Source organism: Rhinoderma darwinii, chromosome 1 (assembly GCF_050947455.1).
Source record: "Rhinoderma darwinii isolate aRhiDar2 chromosome 1, aRhiDar2.hap1, whole genome shotgun sequence".
NCBI lineage: Eukaryota > Metazoa > Chordata > Amphibia > Anura > Rhinodermatidae > Rhinoderma > Rhinoderma darwinii.
In genome coordinates, this window is record NC_134687.1 from 108,543,307 (window position 1) to 108,565,230 (window position 21,924).

Below are 21,924 nucleotides of genomic sequence, written 5' to 3' on the forward strand. Positions count from 1 at the left end.
TTGTGATCATCAAGTAGATCTTATAGTGTTCGGTAAAGATTCTCTTCGATTATCGTGCCAGTTCCTTCCTGCTTATGAATATGCTGGACTCTCCCTGTTTCTGAAAAGTCTAGCAGACACATTTCAGATTGTGGCCCCTTGTGTTAAAGAAGTTGGAGATAAGTGTAACTACCTAAGTGTTGGAGTGCCTTCCCATTGTATAACTTTACAAGTAGGCACAAAAGAAATAGGAGCATCAATATGAAAATAACATATACAAGATTAGAAATAATAGAAAGGAAGGACAAAGGAGAGGGAAGGGAAATGTTATTTAACGTCAATGTCACACATTTACATTCACTTTTATTTGAATGCAACACAAGAAAAGAAGTCATGTGTTATGAACAGCATGAACGTTTAATAGTGTGATTTGAGAGGCATGACCTTCCCACAATGATTAACATGTGGCAAAAGTCTTAAGGCCCATTTCACTGGCCAAATCTCATCACCATTAGGTTGTTTTCAAGCTATCATAACGATAATTGGGCAATGCCAATGAAGGTGATCAACAATACATGATCAATCGTTTATCATTGATCCTCATCGATCGTACCTTAGTAATAATTACCATTATGAACAGTAGGATCATTAAATGTAAATGCTGCTCGCAGTGACATTGACTTCTACACAAGGGATTGCTGTCTACTGCATGGCTCTTGCGAGAGATTTTGCTCGGAAAAAATGATGTTTCTCATGTAATAGGGAGATCATTCCTCTCTGCAGGCTGCAAGGTTTGTACTGGAAATATCCATTGGATCCCAATTTGTGGTGTAAAGTGGCCTTGCCTTTACAGCGAAAGATAAATATCAGCAAATAAATGTAAAAATCTCTGTAATACATAAATAGTTCTGTCCTTCTATTTATAAAATAGAAGTAAAAGTGCAACATAACTTAATATAATTTACATATCTTGCCGTGTCTTTAATAATGTAAATAATTTCTTCCACAATTTTTGTGTTATTCAATTAAAGTCTCAGGAGTAATAAAATCGAGAAGACTGTGTCAGCAAAGTGTCTATGAACAAAACAAACTGTGCATTCTAAATTCATTATTTTAAAAGATTCTATCATTAACTGTTGGGAACATTGTAGCAGATCCAAGAGACCCCATTAACAGATCACAAGGAAAACTCATTTTCATTAAAAATCCGGCATCTGTGCTACTCTCTGCTGGGCATTGCCTCAATACTACAAACAATCAAATCCAGGCACATTATACATCTGCCATCTTTTATAATCTAAACTGCCTCGAGTAGGAACAATACATTTATTTTTTATAATGAATAGAAGCATCTGAATATCAACCAGTCAACATAAGATTATTTTTTGATTTGCTGGAGTTGAGTTGTAAGACATAAAATTTTTAGCAGCCACTACCGGTGAATTATTGATACTCTCATCATTTAGAAAATGGATCACAGCACTGGGGTAATTAGCACCCTGCCAGTAGTGCCCCTGCCAGTAGTGCCAGTTAATGTGTCATGAGAGGAAACTGTGTAGAGCTATTTTTCTCCGAGACGGTTGGCTTTGTTTACAGCCAATTTAATATGTTTAAATTACACCCTAGTACCAAGAGACAGTATTCGACAGGTGGAAGGTCATAAATGCATTTGTGCAACTGTTTTCCAAAAAATGTTTACAAAAATAATCTGCTCCCGAGTGGAAAACCCTGTGTTAATGTGGATCTGTTTTTTAATTACAGCTATTGTTTGAAATTGTTGTTAGCATATAACACAGAATAGATGGTATTTGAGGAAAGTCAGCAATAGCTTCAGTGCTCTATCTTTCCAGGATTATTAGCTATAAAAACTGGAAAGAAAATTAAAGCAATTGAATGTTTCATTTAACCATTTTTTTTGCAATATAATAGGATGACAAGCTGATAAATGTGAACTGTTTCTGCATCTCACAATCAGACTAACATTGGAATGACGCCACTTATTGGGACCGAGAAGTACAGATATAGCTATTGATTTTCTGTTCAGGTCTAGGCAGTAGTAATTTTTCTTCATTCTTATCGCATTTTAAATACTACAGTGACTGAATACTGCTGCTTGGATTTGTAGTTGTCTAATAGCTCTGTTCACCCAACTTTCACTCTTTGATGTCACATGAAAAAATCATAATAGAAATTAATAATAAAAAAGGAATTCTTTACAATGATTCATCTCCTTTACACTTCCAGCTGTACTCATATATGTTGTATGCATTTCTAATTAATACAGAATCCAACCTCATAACCTCACTCTCTAGAGCAAGTTGACTGAAAACGGAGAGAATGTCAATGTACACTATATGGACAAAAGTAATGGGACACCTACACATTACACCAACAAGAGTTTTTATGAAATCCCATTCTAAATCTATAGGTATTAATATGGAGTTGATCCCCCCTTAGCACCTAAAAGAGCTTCTGGGTAGGCTTTGGATTGTGTCTGTGGGAAATTTTGCCCATTCATCCAGAACAGCATTTGTGAGGTCAGACACTGATGTTGGATGAAAGGGCCTGGCTCACAATCTTCATTCTAGTTAATTCCAAAGATGTTCGATGGGGCTGAGGTCAGGGCTCTGTGTGGGCTAGTCAAGTTCTTCCACACCAAACGCACCCCACCGTGCGTTTATGGACCTTGCTTCGTGCACTGGGGCACAGACATGTTGGAACAGAAAAGGGCCTTCCCCAAACTGTCCCCACAAAGTCAGAAGCATAAAATTCTCCAAAATGTCTTGGTATGCTGAAACATTAAGATAATGTAATGCTTGCATGCTGCTTCTCGGTCAAGGAAACCCATGCCCTGAAGCTCCTGGTGCACAGTTTTTGTGCTGATGTTAATGCCAGAGGAGGTTTGGTACGCTGCAGTTATTGAGTCAGCAGAGTATTGGCGACATTTATGCAGTATGCTCCTCAGCACTCAGTGACCCCGCTCTGTAGCATTAAAGGATAACTAAACATTCAACAAACTTCTGACATGTCATAGTGACATTTCAGAAGTCTGATTGGTGGGGGTCCGAGCACTGAGACCCTCACCAATCGCTAAAACAAAGTGGCAGAAGCTCTCATGTGAGCGTCCAGCCGCTTCGTTTCTGTTAGGCTTTTTTCGGAAAGTAAGGGGCTCATATACTTTCTATTGAGCCCGTACTCCGATACATTGATTTTCGGAAAAGGCCAAACAGAAACAAAGCAGCTGAGCGCTCACACGAGCACTTCTGCCGCTTTGTTTTAGCGATTGGTGGGGGTCTCAGTGCTCAGACCCCCAACAATCAAAACTTCTGACATGTCATTATGACATGTCAGAAGTTTATCGAACGTTTAGTTACACTTAAGTAGTCTAAGTTGGTGTGGTTCCGAAATGCTTCAACTTTTCAATAATACCGCTCACAGTTCATTGTGGAATATCTATGAGGGAAAAAAAATTGCAAGCTGACTTTTTGCAACGGTGCCATCCGATTACATTACGAAGGTCTAATTCAGTGAACTCTTTAGAATGACCTATTCTTTCACAAGTGTTTGTAAAGGCAGACTGCATGGCTAGGTGCTTGATTTTATACACCTGTGGCAATCGGACTGATTAAAACACCTGTAATCAATGATTAGGAGATGTGTCCCAATATATTTGTCCATATAGTATGTATATATATATATTATTATTATATTATTTATTTATACCGTTCAGTCATATCATTGAAACAGCTAATATTGTGTAGGTCCCACATCGTGCCACCAATACAGCTCTGGCCTATGTAGGCATGGACTCCACAAGACTTCTGAAGGCATCCTGTGGTATCTGGCACCCAGACGTTAGCAGCAAGCAAGTCCTTAAAGTTGTGAGGTGGGGCTTCCATGTATTGGAATTGTTTTTACTGCACATTCCACAGATGGTCGATTGGATTGAGATCTGGGGAATGCTGTGGACGGGGATTCCGCTTCAGGAGTTGCCCCTGATGTCACTGTCCATAATGGATAGAGATGTCAGGGATTTCTCCTGGAGTGGAATCCCCGGTCACAGCGTCGGCAACCCTGTGACCAGGGATTCCACTCCAGGAGAAGCCCATGACGTATATGGACAGAGACATCAAGTGCTCCGTCCAGGTGGCCGGGGATTCCGCTCCTTCAGGGAGCTACAGTGGTGCTAGTATATAGCAGAGCAGGGAGATACCTTCCTGCTCTGCTATAGTGTTCAATAGTATCTGTATCCTAAGGACGCAGATACTATTGTATGTGGCATTGCTACCACTGTAGTAGCCGTGGCGGCTAGTAGCGGTGCCGACGGGCGGCACGGGCACCCCCATGCCCGGTGTCGCCACTACCAGCCGCTATGGCTGCTACAGCGGTAGCGACACTGCTTGGAGAAGAAGCATCCAGGCGGAAAGGCAGCTGCTGAGTCGCCGAGCTCGGGTGCTTCTAAAACAAGCAGGCGAAGGGAGCCAGCGCAGAGCCCCCTTCCACCTGCTGGAGTGATACGCCCTGTTCAATGGCATACGTTGCACACCCATTAGGTCGACCCTGATTGTGTATGCCTCAGGGACTGAGAGGTAGGGGAGTTTTTGGGGGTGGTAACTGGGATAGAGGGATATGCCATAAAAGTCTGATAGATGCAGGTCTCACAAAGCAGGGCCCAGGTAGGTGGTCCCCAGATCTCGAGATAGGTGCAGGTCCCAGAGCTGGGACCCACATCTATCACCCATCTATGGTATATCCTGTGGACAAGCCATAAATGTCTGAGTTGGGAATACCCCTTTAAGCTGTGGTAGATTTAGTCTAAGATAGGCATTCATAGTCTTAGTTTTGTATGTATTTGACTTTTTTACAGCTGTCCCAAATTTAAAAAAAACAAAAAACTATTTATAATGGTGGCACTTCCTGCTATTTTTTGTCATTATAAAGGAAGTAAGTCTATGTAAATAAAATGTAATTATCTTGCAAATTACTTTTCAAGTGTTTTACCTTGCAGGGCTCCAAAAAAAATACATTACATAACCATAAGTGTTATGTTTATGGACAGATTTTCTTTTACTTATTACTTATTGTAGCTTGGGGTAGGTCTGGATATTGTTGGTTTATTGAGAAGTAATTTAAGCATTTAAATGTATTCTTTGCAAATTGCTCAAGTTCAGCTCAAGCGGTTGACAAAATATTATACACTTAATTTAAACATGGAAGCTCAATGTGTTAGTGATATTGTATTTATGAATACACCCCATTAGAATATGTTCACACAAGCATGCTACAAGACCCCCGGCATGAGGGAGCCCATGCCGCCCACAATCACAGGCTCCCTAATGCCCGGTGGTGCCGCTAGAAGCTGCTGTGGCTGCTACAGCTGTAGCGATGCCACATTCAATAGTATCTGCGTCCTTGGAACGCAGATGCTGTTGAACGCTATGGCAAAGCAGGGAGGTATCTCCCTACTACTGTAGCCTGCCATTTACTAGGCTACAGACTCCCAGGCAGAGAGCTAGTAGCGCTCTACCTGGGACTTTGGCTCTGGGGTTGCCACTGACATCACTATCCATATCTGGACAGAGATTCCAAGAGAAGAGAAGGAGTCCCAGGCAGGGCGCTAGATGCAGCTCTGCTCCGGGATTCCTGCTCTGGGGAAGCCCATGACATCAATGTCAATATATGGACAGTGATGTCAGGAGCAGAGCTGGAGTCCCAGGCAGGACTCCAGCTCTGGGGTTGCCCCTGATATCACTGTTCATATATGAACAGGGATTTTAGAGGCTTCCACAGAGCAGGGGTGAACCTAGCCCGTCTGCCGCCTGAGACGAACTATAAAAAGGCGCCCCCCCCCAAAATCTATCGGAGTTTTCTCATTCCTAGCTTTACACATCAAACACGCAATATATAAAATTTGTAAATAGGAAAACATTTGATGTTTATTTGTTAGGCCCTGTTCACATGGAGTATTTTGACGAGTTTTTGGGCGCAGAAACCGCTCCGCAAAACTCATCAAAAACCGCCCGAAAATGTCTCCCGAGAAAGAAGGGACATGCCCTATCTTCGCACGTTTACGCCTCTGACCTCCTATTGACATCAATGGGAGGCAGAGAAAGGGTATTTCGCTGAGATTTTTGCCCGTAGCACTCAATGGCCATGAGCGAAAAACGCGGTGAAAATCGCAGCAAACGACGTGCAGGAAGGACAAAATCTGCCTCAAAATCCCAAACAGAATTTTGAGGCAGAATTTTCCTCCTGCAAAAAACTCAGTGTGTTTGAAGTATGGAAAATATTTAAAGAATTATTCTTACTGCCAATCAGTGCAGTGTAAATAGTACAGTCTGCACTGCCCCATATCTCTCCGCGGCAGCCAGTCTCATTTGTGGCGTCACTCTCTGCAATTACATTCAGGCCAGTCCAGGACGGATCACGCTTAGCGTTGTTTTGAAGCGGCACGTCCTGGGCTGGTTTCTTTGCTCTACCTGCTGTATTGTTGTGGTCTGCCTGTGCTGGCTCGATGCCAGTGGTGGATTAATATGATCTTTGGCCCTGGGCTGTACATAAGTTATGGGCCCACATCCCACACGTCAGTATCACCTACATGTCAAAGTACATCACATGCCACTCTGCAGACTGTCTCTTAGCCTCCATACTGTTACTGAATAATACCGCCATACTGTTACTGAATAATACCTCCATACTGTTACTGAATAATACCCCCATACTGTTACTGAATAATACCCCCATACTGTTACTGAATAATACCTCCATACTGTTACTGAATAATACCCCCATACTGTTACTGAATAATATCCCCATACAGTTACTGAATAATACCCCCATGCTGTTACTGAATAATATCCCCATACAGTTACTGAATAATACATTTATACTGTTACTGAATAATACCCCCATACTGTTACTGAATAATACATTTATACTGTTACTGAATAATACCCCCATACTGTTACTGAATAATACCTCCATACTGTTACTGAATAATACCCCATACTGTTCCTGAATAATATCCGCATACAGTTACTGAATAATACCCCCATACTGTTACTGAATAATATCCCCATACAGTTACTGAATAATACCTCCATACTGTTACTGAATAATACATTTATACTGTTACTGAATAATACCTCCATATTGTTACTGAATAATACCCCCATATTGTTACTGAATAATACCTCCATACTGTTACTGAATAATACCCCCATATTGTTACTGAATAATACCTCCATACTGTTACTGAATAATACCCCCATACTGTTACTGAATAATACCCCCATACTGTTACTGAATAATACCCCCATACTGTTACTGAATAATACCCCATACTGTTACTGAATAATACCCCATACTGTTACTGAATAATACCTCCATACTGTTACTGAATAATACCGCCATACTGTTACTGAATAATACCTCCATACTGTTACTGAATAATACCCCCATATTGTTACTGAATAATACCCCCATACTGTTACTGAATAATACCCCCATACTGTTACTGAATAATACCTCCATACTGTTACTGAATAATACCCCCATACTGTTACTGAATAATACCTCCATAGTGTTACTGAATAATACCCCCATACAGTTACTGAATAATACCCCCATACTGTTACTGAATAATACATTTATACTGTTACTGAATCATACCTCCATACTGTTACTGAATAAAACTACCAAACCATGATCACATATTACAACAACATTGTGACAGAAAAAAAACACCATACTGTTAGTGAATAAATCACACTATATATAGACCAATATTACCACCATATAGTGACCTTATAGAGGTAGATGCCAGTTATACACAAGATATCTGCAGACCATATAAGTGATTACAGTATAGTTATATCGAGTGACTATTGTGGCAAATTTAAGATTTTTAAATTTTTATACTGCTTTTTTTTGGTAGGTTCCGCTGGAGCGTTTGGACTACGTCGTAGATTCATTGGACTACTCCGATGATCTACTTTTTAAAAAAAAAAAAAAAATGGTGAAAGAGGGTTGCATGGGGGAGTTTAGATTTCAATAAAAGTTTTTCTTGTCTGTTTTTTTTAATACTTTATTATGGCCTTAGTAATGGCTGCTGTCTGATTGAGAGCATCCATTACTAAGAAGGGGCTTAGTGTTAGCCAGTAAAAAGACTATCACTAACCCCTATTATTACCCCAGTTCTTTCTGCCTCGAGGGGAGTACGATCCAGTACCCGACCATCTGAAGCGACGGTAAAGCAGCAGGGCCGTCACAGACTGGTTTTACCAGGCTGGGAAGGGATAAAAAACGTGGCCCTTCCCAACCTGGGGATGCTAGGCTGCAGCTGGTTTATTGTATCTGGCTGGTTGTGAAAAAAAGGGGGGAACCCCACGTCTTTTTAAAAAAATAAATAGAAAAAAAATTACGTGAGATCCCCTCCATTTTTCATAACCAGCCAGATACAATAAAGCAGCAGCAGCCTAGCATTACCAGGGTGGGAAGGGCCATGGTTTTTGGCCATTCCAAGCCTGATAGTACCAGCCTGCAGCCACCCCAGTACCCGCCCTTCTCTTCAGCCGGTCGGGTACTGGATCGTACCCAGCTCTTCTCGGTACTCCTGGTGGCGGTGGGTACCGGGGTAATAATAGGGGTTAGTGCTAGCCTTATTACTGGCTAACACTAAGCCCCTTCTTAGTAATGGACGCTCTCAATCAGACAGCAGCCATTACTAAGGCGGTAATGAAGTATTAAAAAACAGAGACATAAAGAAATGTATTTTATTGAAATTACAACTCTTCCACACAATCCACTTTAACCATTTTATTAAAAAAAATAAAAAATAAAGCTTAAATCAGCGAAGTAGTCCAACGAATCTACGACGTAGTCCAAATGGTCCAGCGGAACCTGAAAAACAAAAATTAGCAGTATGAAAAATAAAAATAAAGTTGGCTGCCCCCACAGACGTACAAACATATGAATAAATAGCTACCTTCGGGAACATATTAAAATATTTAGAAAAATTAGGCCCATAAAATAAAACACACCTTTCTTTTGAAGAGAACCTTTCACCTCCCCATACATGTACAGCTGAGTGCAGCATGTAATGGGGAGGGCCGCACAAACTCTGGGGCACTTTACATTTTTTCCTTAGCCTCCTTCGTTATTTAGATATCAGTGCTGTAATATTTGGCGGCTGATATTTAAATAACCCCATGAACTGTCAATGGGGAGGTAATTGGCAAGGAGGCATGTAACATCGCTGTGACACTGTCCAATCAGCTACGGTCAGCGTTACAGCAAGAGCTGGAGAGAGAGCGCGTGCACGCGCAGCTCCGCCACCACTAAGGAACACAAGAGGAGAAGAAGAGTGTGAATTCTTCTTCTTCTGTTCCATGGCATCGGAGCTGTGCGCGCACGTACTCTCTCACTCCTTAGCTCTCGGCAGACAAGGACGACAAGACTGATCTCTCACCTGAGATCACAGTCTTGTACTTGCCTGCCAAGAGCTGAAGAGTGAGAGCGTGCGCACATGATCTCCTCTCTCCAGCTCATTCTGTTGACATTGTCCGTAGCGGATTGGGCAGTGTCACAGCGATGTTACACGTCCCCTTGCCAATTACCGCCCCATTGGCAGTTCATGGGGTTATTTAAATATCGGGCGCCAAGTATTACAGCACCGATATCTAAAGAGGGTAGGAAAAAAAATTTAAAGTGCCCCAGAGTTTGTGCAGCCCTGACCATTATATGATGCACTCAAATGCAAATCTGTGGGCAGGTGAAAGATTCTCTTTAAAGTGTAACAACTTTTTTAAAAACTTTTGACATGTCAGAAGTTTTGATCAGTGGGGTCCGAAAACTGAGACCCCCTACTAGTCGCTAAAACGAAGCAGCAGAAGTGCTCGGGTGAGCGGTGTGCCGCTTCAATTCTGTTTGGCTTTCCTTGGAGCAGTGTACGGGCTCAATAGAAAGTCTAGGAGTCCGTACACCGCTCACTCGGCTGAAAGTCGATCATAAATGAAGCGGCACAGCGCTCACCCGAGCACTTTTGCTACTTCGTTTTAGCGATCTGTGGGGGCCTCAGTGCTCGGTCCCCCACCGATGAAAACTTCGGACATGTCACTATGATATATAAAGATATCTATTAATGCGATTGGTGCAAGTTTTAATTACTTTTTATTGAAAATGATTTGTACTTTTTGAGATACAGCTGCTTTGTATCCTGTATACAGAGCAGCTGTATATAGCACTGAGACCTGAATGCATTAGGTCGCCTATTACTGATCACATCTAAGTTATGAACTTAGATGTGATCGGTAACAGCTCGATCCTGCAGGACTCGCTGACACTGAATCAGTCAGTCCCGCTGACCTGACAGATACAGCGCTATATACATTATATAATATATTTATTTTAATTAGCGGGGGCAGGTTTATGGGGAAGGATTAGGGCCTGTTCACATCAGCATTGGCTTTCCGTTCCGGGGTTCCGTGGGAGGTTTCCGTCGGGTGAACCCCCTGCAACGGAAAGTCAAACTGAAACCACAGCTTCCGTTTCAGTCACCATTGAAATCAATGGTGACGGAAACATTGCTAATGTTTCCGTTCATCACCGTTCCGGCAGGTTTCCGTTTTTGTGACGGAATTAATAGCGCAGTCGACTGCGCTAATGGTGACAGAAACGGAAGCTGTGGTTTCAGTTTGACTTTCTGTTGCGGGGTTACCTCCGACGGAACCCCAGAACGGAAAGCCAACGCTGATGTGAATAGGCCCTACGGCTTCTTTCACACTAGCATTAATATACGTTTACCTCTCTTCCGTCAGAGGAAGAGAGGATCGATACGTTAAACGGAAAGCAACGGTTCCATTAGAATTACCATTGTTTTCAATGGTAATTCTTTTGTATCAGTTGCTTTCCGTTTGTCTCCATTCGCTTAGTTTCCGCTTTTTTTGAAGGAAACAAAAGTGCAGTCTGCAGAACTTTTATTTCCGTTCAAAAGAACGGAAACCTAGCGAACGGAGACAAACAGAAAGCAACTGAAACAAAAGAATTACCATTGAAAGCAACGGTAATTCTAATGGAGCCGTTGCTTTCCGTTTAACGTATCGATCCTCTCTTCCTCTGACGGAAGAGAGGTAAACGTATATTAATGCTAGTGTGAACAAAGCCCAATACAAGATATTAATAATATAAACATTTTTAAAAAAACCCAGCTGGGATTTGAACCAGCAACCTTCCATGTGTAAGGCAGACAAGCTAACCACTACACTATAGAACAGGGGTCTAAAGCATGCGGCCCACGGGCCGCATGCGGCCCCTGGGGCTGTCATCTGCGGCCCGCGGGACACAGAGCCGCTAGTATCGGCTCTGCTCCGAGACTCTGGAATTCCCTGACATCGCTGCCCATATATGGACAATGGGTCAGGGTCTTGCCCAGAGCGGAGCAGAGCGCTGGTGTCGGCTCTGCCCCTGGACTCTGTGGAATTCCCTGACATCGTTGTCCACATATGAACAGCGATGTCTGGGGCTTCCCCAGAGCCGGAGTCCCGGGCAGAGCGCTAGTACAGGCTCTGCTCCGGGACTCTGTGGAATTCCAGGACATCGCTGCCGATATGTGGACAGTGTATCAGGGTCTTCCCCAGAGCGGAGTCCCGGGCAGAGCGCTAGTATAGGCTCTGCTCCGGGACGCTGTGGAATTCCTTGACATATCTGCCCATATATGGACAGTGTGTCAGGTTCTTCCCCAAAGCGCAGTCCCGGGCAGAGCGCTAGTATCGGCTCTGCTCCGGGACTCTGTGGAATTCCCTGACATCACTGTCCATATATGAACAGCGATGTCTGGGGCTTCCCCAGAGCCGGAGTCCCGGGCAGAGCGCTAGTACAGGCTCTGCTCCGGGACTCTGTGGAATTCCCTGACATCGCTGCCCATATATGGACAGTGTGTCAGGGTCTTGCCCAGAGCGGAGCAGAGCGCTGGTGTCGGCTCTGCTCCTGGACTCTGTGGAATTCCCTGACATCGCTGTCCACCAATGAACAGCGATGTCTGGGGCTTCCCCAGAGCTGGAGTCCCGGGCAGAGCGCTAGTACAGGCTCTGCTCCGGGACTCTGTGGAATTCCCTGACATCGCTGCCCATATGTGTACAGTGTGTCAGGGTCTTCCCCAGAGCAGAGTCCCGGGCAGAGCGCTAGTATAGGCGTTGCTCCGGGACGCTGTGGAATTCCCTGACATATCTGCCCATATATGGACAGTGTGGTCTGGGGCTTCCCCAGAGCCGGAGTCCCGGGCAGAGCGCTAGTACAGGCTCTGCTCCAGGACTCTGTGGAATTCCCTGACATCGCTTCCCATATATGGACAGTGTGTCAGGGTCTTCCCCAGAGCGGAGTCCCGGGCAGAGCGCTAGTATAGGCTCTGCTCCGGGACGCTGCAGAATTCCCTGACATATCTGTCCATATATGGACAGTGTGTCAGGGTCTTCCCCAGAGCAGAGTCCCGGGCAGAGGGCTAGTATCGGCTCTGCTCCGGGACTCTGTGGAATTCCCTGACATCGCTGCCCATATATGGACAGTGTGTCAGGGTATTCCCCAGAGCGGAGTCCTGGGCAGAGCGCTATTATCGGCTCTGCTCCGGGACTCTGTGGAATTTCCTGACATCGCTGCCCATATATGGACAGTGTGTCAGGGTCTTCCCCAGAGCGGAGTCCCGGGCAGAGCGCTATTATCGGCTCTGCTCCGGGACTCTGAGGAAGCCTCTGACATCGCTGTCCATACATCGACAATGATGTCAGGGGCTTCCCCAGAGCAGGAGTCCCAGTGATGTCAGGAGCACAGCTGGAGTCACAGGAAGAGCCTACTAGCGCTCTGCCCGGGACTCCAGCTCTGGGGTTGCCCCTGACATCTCTGTCCATATATGGACAGTAATGTCAGGAGCAGAGCTGGAATCCCAGGCAGAGTGCCAGAAGCGGCTCTGCTCCGGGACTCCAGCTCTGGGCAAGCCCCTGACATCACTGTGGCAGCATCTACAGAGGGCACTGTGGCAGAATGTACAGAGGGCACTGTGGCAGCATCTACAGAGGGCACTGTGGCAGAATGTACAGAGGGCACTGTGGCAGCCTCTACAGAGGGCACTGTGGCAGTCTCTACAGAGGGCACTGTGGCAGCCTCTACAGAGGGCACTGTGGCAACCTCTACAGAGGGCACTGTGGCAGCCTCTACAGAGGGCACTGTGGCATTATCTACAAGTGTGTGTGTTGCAGTATCTGAAGAGGACACTGGCATTATCTAGGGGTGTGTTGCATTATCTACAGAGGGCACTGTGGCCTTATCTACAGAGGGCACTGTGGCCTTATCTAGGGGTGTGTTGCATTATCCACAGTGGGCACTGCGGCAGCATCCACAGAGGGCACTGCGGCAGCATACACAGAGGGCACTGCGGCACTATCTAAAAACTGGCTGCCCAATCTTGACATGTGTGCTAACTGAGCCGCCGGACTGCATTTAGCGACACTTAAACTGGAAAGCTGGATTGTTGAAATAAGCACGTGGAGAAATATCCCAAATTTTAAACCTAGCGCTATTATTATAGTAATGTAGTATTATTATAGTAATATAGTGTTATAGTAATTCAAATAACTAATTGATTAACAATAATTTTGTATTGCATCAAATTTGAAAGTAATGCGGCCCATCAACTTCCCATTTTTTCTATATGCGGCCCACTTACCCGACCGAGTTTGAGACCCCTGCTATAGAAGCTGTCATAGTCAATGCCTGTGAAACTGTAGTAGTTGAGGGTTTATTCAACGACAGGCACTATCAGTCTATCCTGTCTCTCTGCTGCGTGTGGGTGGTGACTGGCCAGAGGACTCACAGTCAGACTGGCTGCCGCATGCAGTGTGCACTGGGAGTGACTGTGAGACTCACTAGTCACAGCCCGCTTGTAGCTTTCCCACGATAATTAAGCACAGGAAAGCTACAAAGCCAGGAGTATACTGCAAGGGGGGGGGGTCTGGGCGTTTTACTGACAGCAGAGAGCTCTATAGGGGGGAATTATCCCCCCACTATAGAGCCCTGACTAGTTACTATACTGAAAAGTTAGCGGGGTCTGAGCATCTGACTAACTGCTCTAAAGGGGGGGGGCAGAATCCCCCCCTATAGAGCTCTCTGCAGTAAGTCAGACAGTCAGACGCTCCCCCACCCACACTAATCCTTCCATTATAGTGATGTGAGGGTGGATTATTCCAGCCCCATAGAGCCCTCTGCTGTCGGTAAAATGTCCAGACCCCCCCTTGCAGTATACTCACGTCACGGGTCCCGGTCCCAGCAAGGCAGGAACTTACCTCGTGCTGCTCATCGCTCCTCCTGCAGACTTGCTCCTCTCTGGCTGCATGTGCTGTGTAAAGCGTCAGAGAGGAGGAGGAGCGTTACAGACGTTCGGCATGTCTGCTATGTGCGTCTGCATGGCCCCTCCCCCTGGTCCAGTCCGTCCCGGGCTGAAAATGCTGCCCCCCCCCCCGTTTGGGTAGGTGGTGCCGCCTGAGGCCGTCGGCTCACCTGGCCTCATGGCAGCTGCGGCACTGCCACAGAGCCGGGGTACTGGAGCAAAGTTGGGGGCTATGTGGCACTTCCTGAGAGGGGGGCTGTGTGGCACTACCTGGGAGGGAGCTGTATGGCACTAAATGGGAGGGGGGCTGTGTGGCACTACTACTAAAAAAGGGTTGTAAAATGAATGAAATTCCTTAAAGATGTGCACCATTTCCGTGAATATTTACATTATCATAAAGGGTAGCATAAGTAAGAGTCTGAGGGTATGTTCACATGTAGAAAAAGAAGTGGCAGAAAATTATGAAGCTGTTTTTAAGGGTAAACAGCCTCTGATTTCAAGGTGTTTTTTGAAGCTGAAAATAAAGCTTTTTTTTATTTGAAGCTCATTTTGAGGCTTTTTTTAGGCATTTTTTGAGGTAGTGTCAATGAAAAATTAGCTCCAAAAATGCTCAAGAAGTGACAGGCTACTTCTTTTTATGAGGCTACTTTTTACCAGGCTTTTTCTTTTTTTTTAATTCAGCAGTGTAAAAATACAACTCATGTGAATAGCACAGTGTATTTCCCATTGAATTCAATGGGTAGCTGTATATAGGCGTTTTGCTAGGGTTTTCCAGTCGTATTTCAAGACATTTACACTCAGAAATACGCCTGAAAAAACTATTTGTGAACATACTGTACACTTACATGGCTAGGGAAAACCAAAGAATTTATTACATCATGCATGCGATTTTGAGAAATTTGGTACAACGTGGACCATTTTAATTCATTCATAAATTCATGCATCTCACGACACTATTTCTAAATCTCCCCCAGGGTATGCACTTTGTCTTCTAGACGCCTCTTTTCAATATGGGAACCATTGTTGTAATTTTACTACATTGCGATGACAGTTTACAGTATAGCTTGAAAAAGGTTCATTTAGAGCCGAAACTTTGCTGGTGTCTGTACTATGGGACAATAAAAAGATTAGCTTTTTTGGAATGCTGATGTCATTCTTTCTTCTTCCTGTGAATCCTTGAGTGGGCTGGAGATGGCCCATAAAGACAGTCTGTTGCATTCTAACATCCCCATTAAGAGTGATGATAGTGCGGTTCCCATCCCTATTTCAAAAATTTACAGTATATTGTCATGTATTCCGGGAGGTTCTCTTACCTTGTAATTAAATTAAAAGTAGAAATGAGCAAAACTTTGAGATGGAATTGCTTTAATATAGATTCCTATTTCATTCTCCATTGTCTTATATGAGGTAAATACGACTTCATAATATGTCAAATCATCCATCGACGAAATGGCGACAAAGCAGATTTCCACAGATTCAGTTATATCGAATTAAATTTGTATTTTCTATGACTATGCAAGGATTCATAATAACTGATGTCTCTGTTTTTAAGGAATTTTACTGTACTTTGATTTCATAGACTACCATTAGTTTATATAGATGTGATATTTGTTGAAAAACACTAAATGCAACATTCCCATCATTGGGAATTGCCAAATAGACACTCGCCATAAAACATCTAGATATAATGTTTAACCTTAGTGCATTTTGTATTATTACAGTTAGTATGTAATCACAATAGTCAAAGCTGTCTAATTTTCTGTAAATACTGTCATTTTTACGAGGGACCGGCTTGTAACATGGTGTAAGTCTGCTACTTCCACATATTGTTTTAAATCTTTTTAAATGGAGATAGAGAAAAAAGGGTTACAAAATGTTGTAGGAATCTTAATAAGAGTACTGACAGGAACAAGATGAAAGAGAAGTAGTATTTACTCGACTAGCCATGTTGTCTGTGTAATTAACTTGGAGATACATCAAAGCATGATTATGTTCTGTAGCCTCTTTTTGTGAGCTAAGTCAAAGGAACAAAACATTATCCTCGCCAAACAAAGTATGTCAAACAGAATAAGATTAATTAACTACACAAGTGTGAAAATCTGTCATAGATGTACACAATAATCTAGGTGTGTGATATTAACAAAATGTAGGTCAGATGAATTTCTGCAAAAAACATGTAAATAATAAATAGCAATATCTGTGTAATAACTAATAGAAACTCTGTGTGTGTGTGTGTGTGTGTGTGTGTGTGTGTGTGTGTGTGTGTGTGTGTGTGTGTGTGTGTGTGTGTGTGTGTGTGTGTGTGTGTGTGTGTGTGTGCGTGCATGTGTATTTTTTCTTAACACACAAATTTGACCTTACAAAGTTTTATATAAATAAGTATGTTATAAAGTAACAATCATGGGATGGTAGGTGACCAAGAATTATACAGCGAATTAACTGCACAGAAAATGTATAGTATGTGAGATTGACTTTAGATTTGGTGTGTTTTTAAAGTACTTCATACTCAAATAATACATAACAGGCTGTCTGGGAGAATGTTCATTAAAATCAATAGGTGTCTGTCCATCACTTGGACCCCTTCATTCAGGGCATGGGTGGAGGTCTCAGCTCCTGAAAGCCACCAATGTAAGTAGCAGACATGTCTTAATTACATAAGAACTAGAACTGAATATCTACTTTAGGCCGGGTGACTTCACTGCTGTGTATTTAAGGAGGTAGAAACACACACTACTTATAGAAATATTCCTTTTTTAGGAAATTTGAAATGTTGTTAACCCCTTAAGGACCGAGCCAATTTTGGCCTTGAAGGGATTGGCCATTTTCTACGAAAATTTTTAAAATGCCCTAAACTGTTGTGTTGAGACACAGGCAACCTAACTACCCCAAACAGTGGACAGCGGCCGTTATCACGAACATAGCTCTCCGGATGGCGGCGTTCATGTGATCTACCCACACGACCGCCTCCTTGGCTGCCTGCTCTATGCAGCATATTATCCTGTATATGTGCATGGGCTGAACTATGGCTGAATGCATCCAGAACAGCAGTTCAGGGTATTTTAGACATTTTTGTAGAAAGTGGCCAACCTATTTAAAGGCGTTGTCCAACATTTAGCATTTGTCCCCTATCCACAGGTTTAGTGATTAATATCTAGTCGTTGGGGGCCCCATGGCAGGGACCGACACTGAGCACTAGACGGGGGTCCCAAACAGCACTTGGCTTTTTCTTTCCATAGACATTAAATAGAGCGCTGGAACGCATGCTCGTCCACCACTCTATTCAAGCTCCTCGATCGTGCAGTGAGGAGGAACAGGGGGTTCAGGAACCCTGTTCTAGTGGGAGTCCCAACATTGGGGCCGCCAGCAATAAGACATTTATCACCTTTGCTGTGGGTAGGTGATAGATGTTTCACTTAGGACAACCCCTTTAAGTTCCAAAGAAAATTTTCCATTTTTGTCTCCTCGCATTCTGTCAGCTTTCACTTTATATTCAGCCTACCTAGCTTTTTAAAGCGCTTATTTTTGGTGAGAGAAGTCATACCTTTTATCGTAGAATTTATACTATATGAATTTTTTATTATAGTGAAATACATACAAAAAAAATTTATTACGCCATTATTATTTTAAACTTTTCTTGACAGGGTTCAACTTTTACAGTATTATTATAACTTTATGGTGTTCACCTTTCACACTTATCACCATAACTTTATTATTCAGGTCATGGGGATCCCTAATATGTTATGTTTATAACTGTTTATTGACTTTTAGTAAATAAAAATTATCTATTAAACATTGTGTTTATTTCATTTTTTTGTTGTTCCATTATTTTTATAATCATTCAATTTATTGAATTTTGTAAAAAAAAATTAGTCCCAACTCAAAAGAATAGTGTCCTTAAAGAGGTTATCCCACAAATAAATTTATATTTAGGAATGCAGAACATTGTGGTTAGTCTCAGAGCTACATGCAATAATGAGCGAATATTAAAAACAAAAAATTAAACTATGCCGTAATCAGCACTGTTCGTTTATAGTTACTTTTCAGTAGCCATACGAATTCTGCAATAGGGTACTCTCCAGTACAATTCAATCTCCTTGTTTAGCTGCTTACTTTTAGCTTCGGCGTCTCCTCTAGTAGCGCAGGCTCTCCTTCATCCATTTCTGCAGATAGTGCTGTAGTTCAAACTTTCTCCTAATTAGGAGAACGAAGGACAAAGACCCGATCCTTGTATCCTCTGGGAAGCTGCCAGATGGTAATCTTTGCTCCATAGGCATTTGCAGTGAGAGAAAAGCAAGAAGACACTGGGTGGAAACCGAGAAACTAGTTAGATGCCCTGCATTTATTTTAAAACGTACAAATTGATTTATTGGTTAAAAACGTAACGGCCTGACTTGCAGTCTACATTAGTTCATCCTCAGCGTATACGTCCGATTAGTTTGGGCTATTTCCGCTTCATCGGGGACATCTGCACATGCTCACATTAATATTTTAGCAATTTGCACCCTATTTCCAAGATGCTTCTGTGCCAAGATTAACCACTTTCTTTGTTGTGATAGCGCCTCCTAGAGTTTTATTCATCCCTTGGTAGTACCTCCATATCTTATGCTCGGCATTAGTGGACACGCACGCATTGTCCCCTTTAATGCATACTCCACAGCAGTGGAGAGAAATCGAGAGCAGCCAAGCAAGCGCAGTGGCTAGGCATAGATAGGGAACCTGCACTATTTCAGCTGCAGCATAGTGGGAGGAGGCAGGAAGCAGCGGCTTCAGGGGCAGGGTGAAGATAGGATATAAACAAAGGATCACAGTGAAATGTAGCATTTGATGTGAAACGTTGTAGGATTTGGGTGGTTAGAGTGGAGATCACGCGACCCAACAATGGCCCGGAACAGAGTGGCTTCCATTGAAGCAAAGAACCAAAGTCAATACACATCACTACCTTGCAATTCCCGGAGAATTGAAAGTAAGTTTGAAGTTGTCAAATATCTATTAAATGAACATAAGAGAAATATGTTCTATCTATATCTGTTTTAAATTGCATATTTAGAGATGTTCAGGAGAAAGCTTTTCAAAGCCATGCATAATAGCTTACATCTACAACCATACGTTTGAGTCTGATCTAATTATGATATATTATTTTATTATTTTGTATAACCTATGTCAAAAGTATAACGTCCAATCTGCAATTTTACTTTTTCTAACTAATAGGACAATATAATTTAGAGTATATTTTGGTGCAAAAACCTCTTTCAATTCATGTTCTTAAGAACAATACATTATTTCTAGAACCAAACAAGCTATACTATCATATATTGTTGGGTCGGGAAGTATTTGGACAGTGACACTAGTTTAATAATTTTGCCTCTATACACCATCACAATGAAGTTAAAACAAGGCAATAAAGATGTGACTGAAATGTAGACAGAATTATAAATATATGGATTATTTTTATCACTTGTATGCAAATGAAACCTGAAGTCTGGAACCCATGGACAAAACCAAATGCTGAGTTTCCATCCTTGAGAGGATTTGCTAGGCCTATATTGCACTCACCTTCAGTTACTGCGTGTTTGTGTGTCTTTCTACCTTCAGCTTTGTCTTCAGTATGTGAAAAGGTTAGTTGACTGACTTTCTTTGCCCTAAAGGGAATGTGTCGCTAGAAAAATATATCTATTTTTTTTTTGTTGAACTGTTAGTATATAAATGATTACACATTGTTCTAATTTTTTTAATTTTTTCACAAGTCAGGAAATATTATAAATTAGATTCTAATTTATAACATTTCCATGTGCTGGTCACTAGAGGGAGCAATTCCCAAAATTGCAGCATTGGCATGTGGTAGAGCAAGCTCATTGCTTTATGCTGCAAAATTAGAGAAGACACACACTCTAGTGTCCTCAAACAATCCCCACTCCTTTATCCTGGCTAGTGCCAGGAGAAATAAGGGGGTTGATTGTTCAAACCTCCTACACTGTGTGCTGCCATTTTTTGAGCGAATGCAGTGTAGGAGGATTAGATACACTGGTAATCACACAGTATAACACGAACATACACACACACAAAAAAACTTACCTGCTCCTGCCGCTGTCGCTGCCACTGCCACTGCCTCCGATCACTCCGCTCCCTCCGCTCCCTCCGCTCCCTCCGCTCCTAGTCCTTGCTTCTGAACATATGAACAGAAGCCGCGACCGGAAGTAGTCATCTTACTGTCCGGCCGCGGCTTCCGGTCCACATGATAATGGCGCCGGATGTCGCTCTGCCGAAGACCTTCCTTTTGGACTGTGTGGGAGCGGCGCATGCACTGTTCCCACACAGACGGTGTACGCTATAGTGAATAGAACAGCTCCCATTCGCATTCTCTATGGGGATGTATGTGCCATATTCCATCTCTGTATGTGTCGTTAATCGACACATACAGAGATGAAAAAAAATGGCAGCCCCCATAGAGAAGTAAAAGAAAGAAAAAAAGAAAAAAGTACAACAAAAAAACATAAATAAATAAAATTATTTTAATGACATACTAAAAGCAAAAACATATAAAAAAAAAATTTCGTGACACCTTCCCTTTAACCCCTTGGCAAAATATAGACAGCTGCCATGGAGAAGTACAGAGCACGCTCAAGGGCTGAGCATGCTCCATACTGAGCGGGTGTCGGCTGTATGCTACAGCCGACATCCCACTGCAATGAACAAAATCGAAGATCACTTCGATTCCACCCATTTAACCACTTAGATGCTGCGGTCAATAGCAACCACAGCATCTAAGCCACTAGAATGTGGGGCTAACCCACTCCGACTGCCCATCCCCCCCACCCCCAGGTCTGCCAGCGTTGTACTCCTATTATACTCCTATTATACTTTGTACTCCTATTATACTCCTATATAAGCCTGTAAATTAGTATTGCAGTATATCGTGCAGTCAAGTCCACAAGGTTTAACTAGAAACTGAAATACTTTTCCCTTTTTTCCCCTAAAATAATGTTAAAAAAATAAAAATGTTTGTCCGTAAAAGTCCAAACTATCCTAATATAACATTAATTAACCCACACAGTGAATATCGTAAAAAAAAAAATGAAAACATCTGAAATCTATTTTTGGTCACCTTAGTTCTCGAAAAAAAAAATATTCAAAAAAGATGCCAATAAAAACTACAGCTCCCCCCACAAAAAATAAGCCATCATACTGTTCAATCGATGCAAATACAAAAAAATTATGACACAGAAATTGGAGACTCAAAACATTTTAATTTTAACAAATACTTTTTTCTTTGCAAAAGTAGTAGAACATAAAAAAACTGTATAAGTTTGGCATCTCTGTAATCATATTGACCCATAGAATAGAGTTAACTTTGTTTCACCACACGATGAATGCCGTAAATATGAAACCTAAAGAAAAAAGGTGGAATCGCTATTTTTGCCTATTTCACCCCACAAATAATTTTTTCTCAGTCTCCCGGTACATTATACGGAAGATTAAAAAATGCCATGAAAAACTACAAATTGGCCCACAAAAAGCAAGCCCTCAGATGGTTATGTTTATAGAAAAATTCTAACGTTATGGTTTTTAGAAAG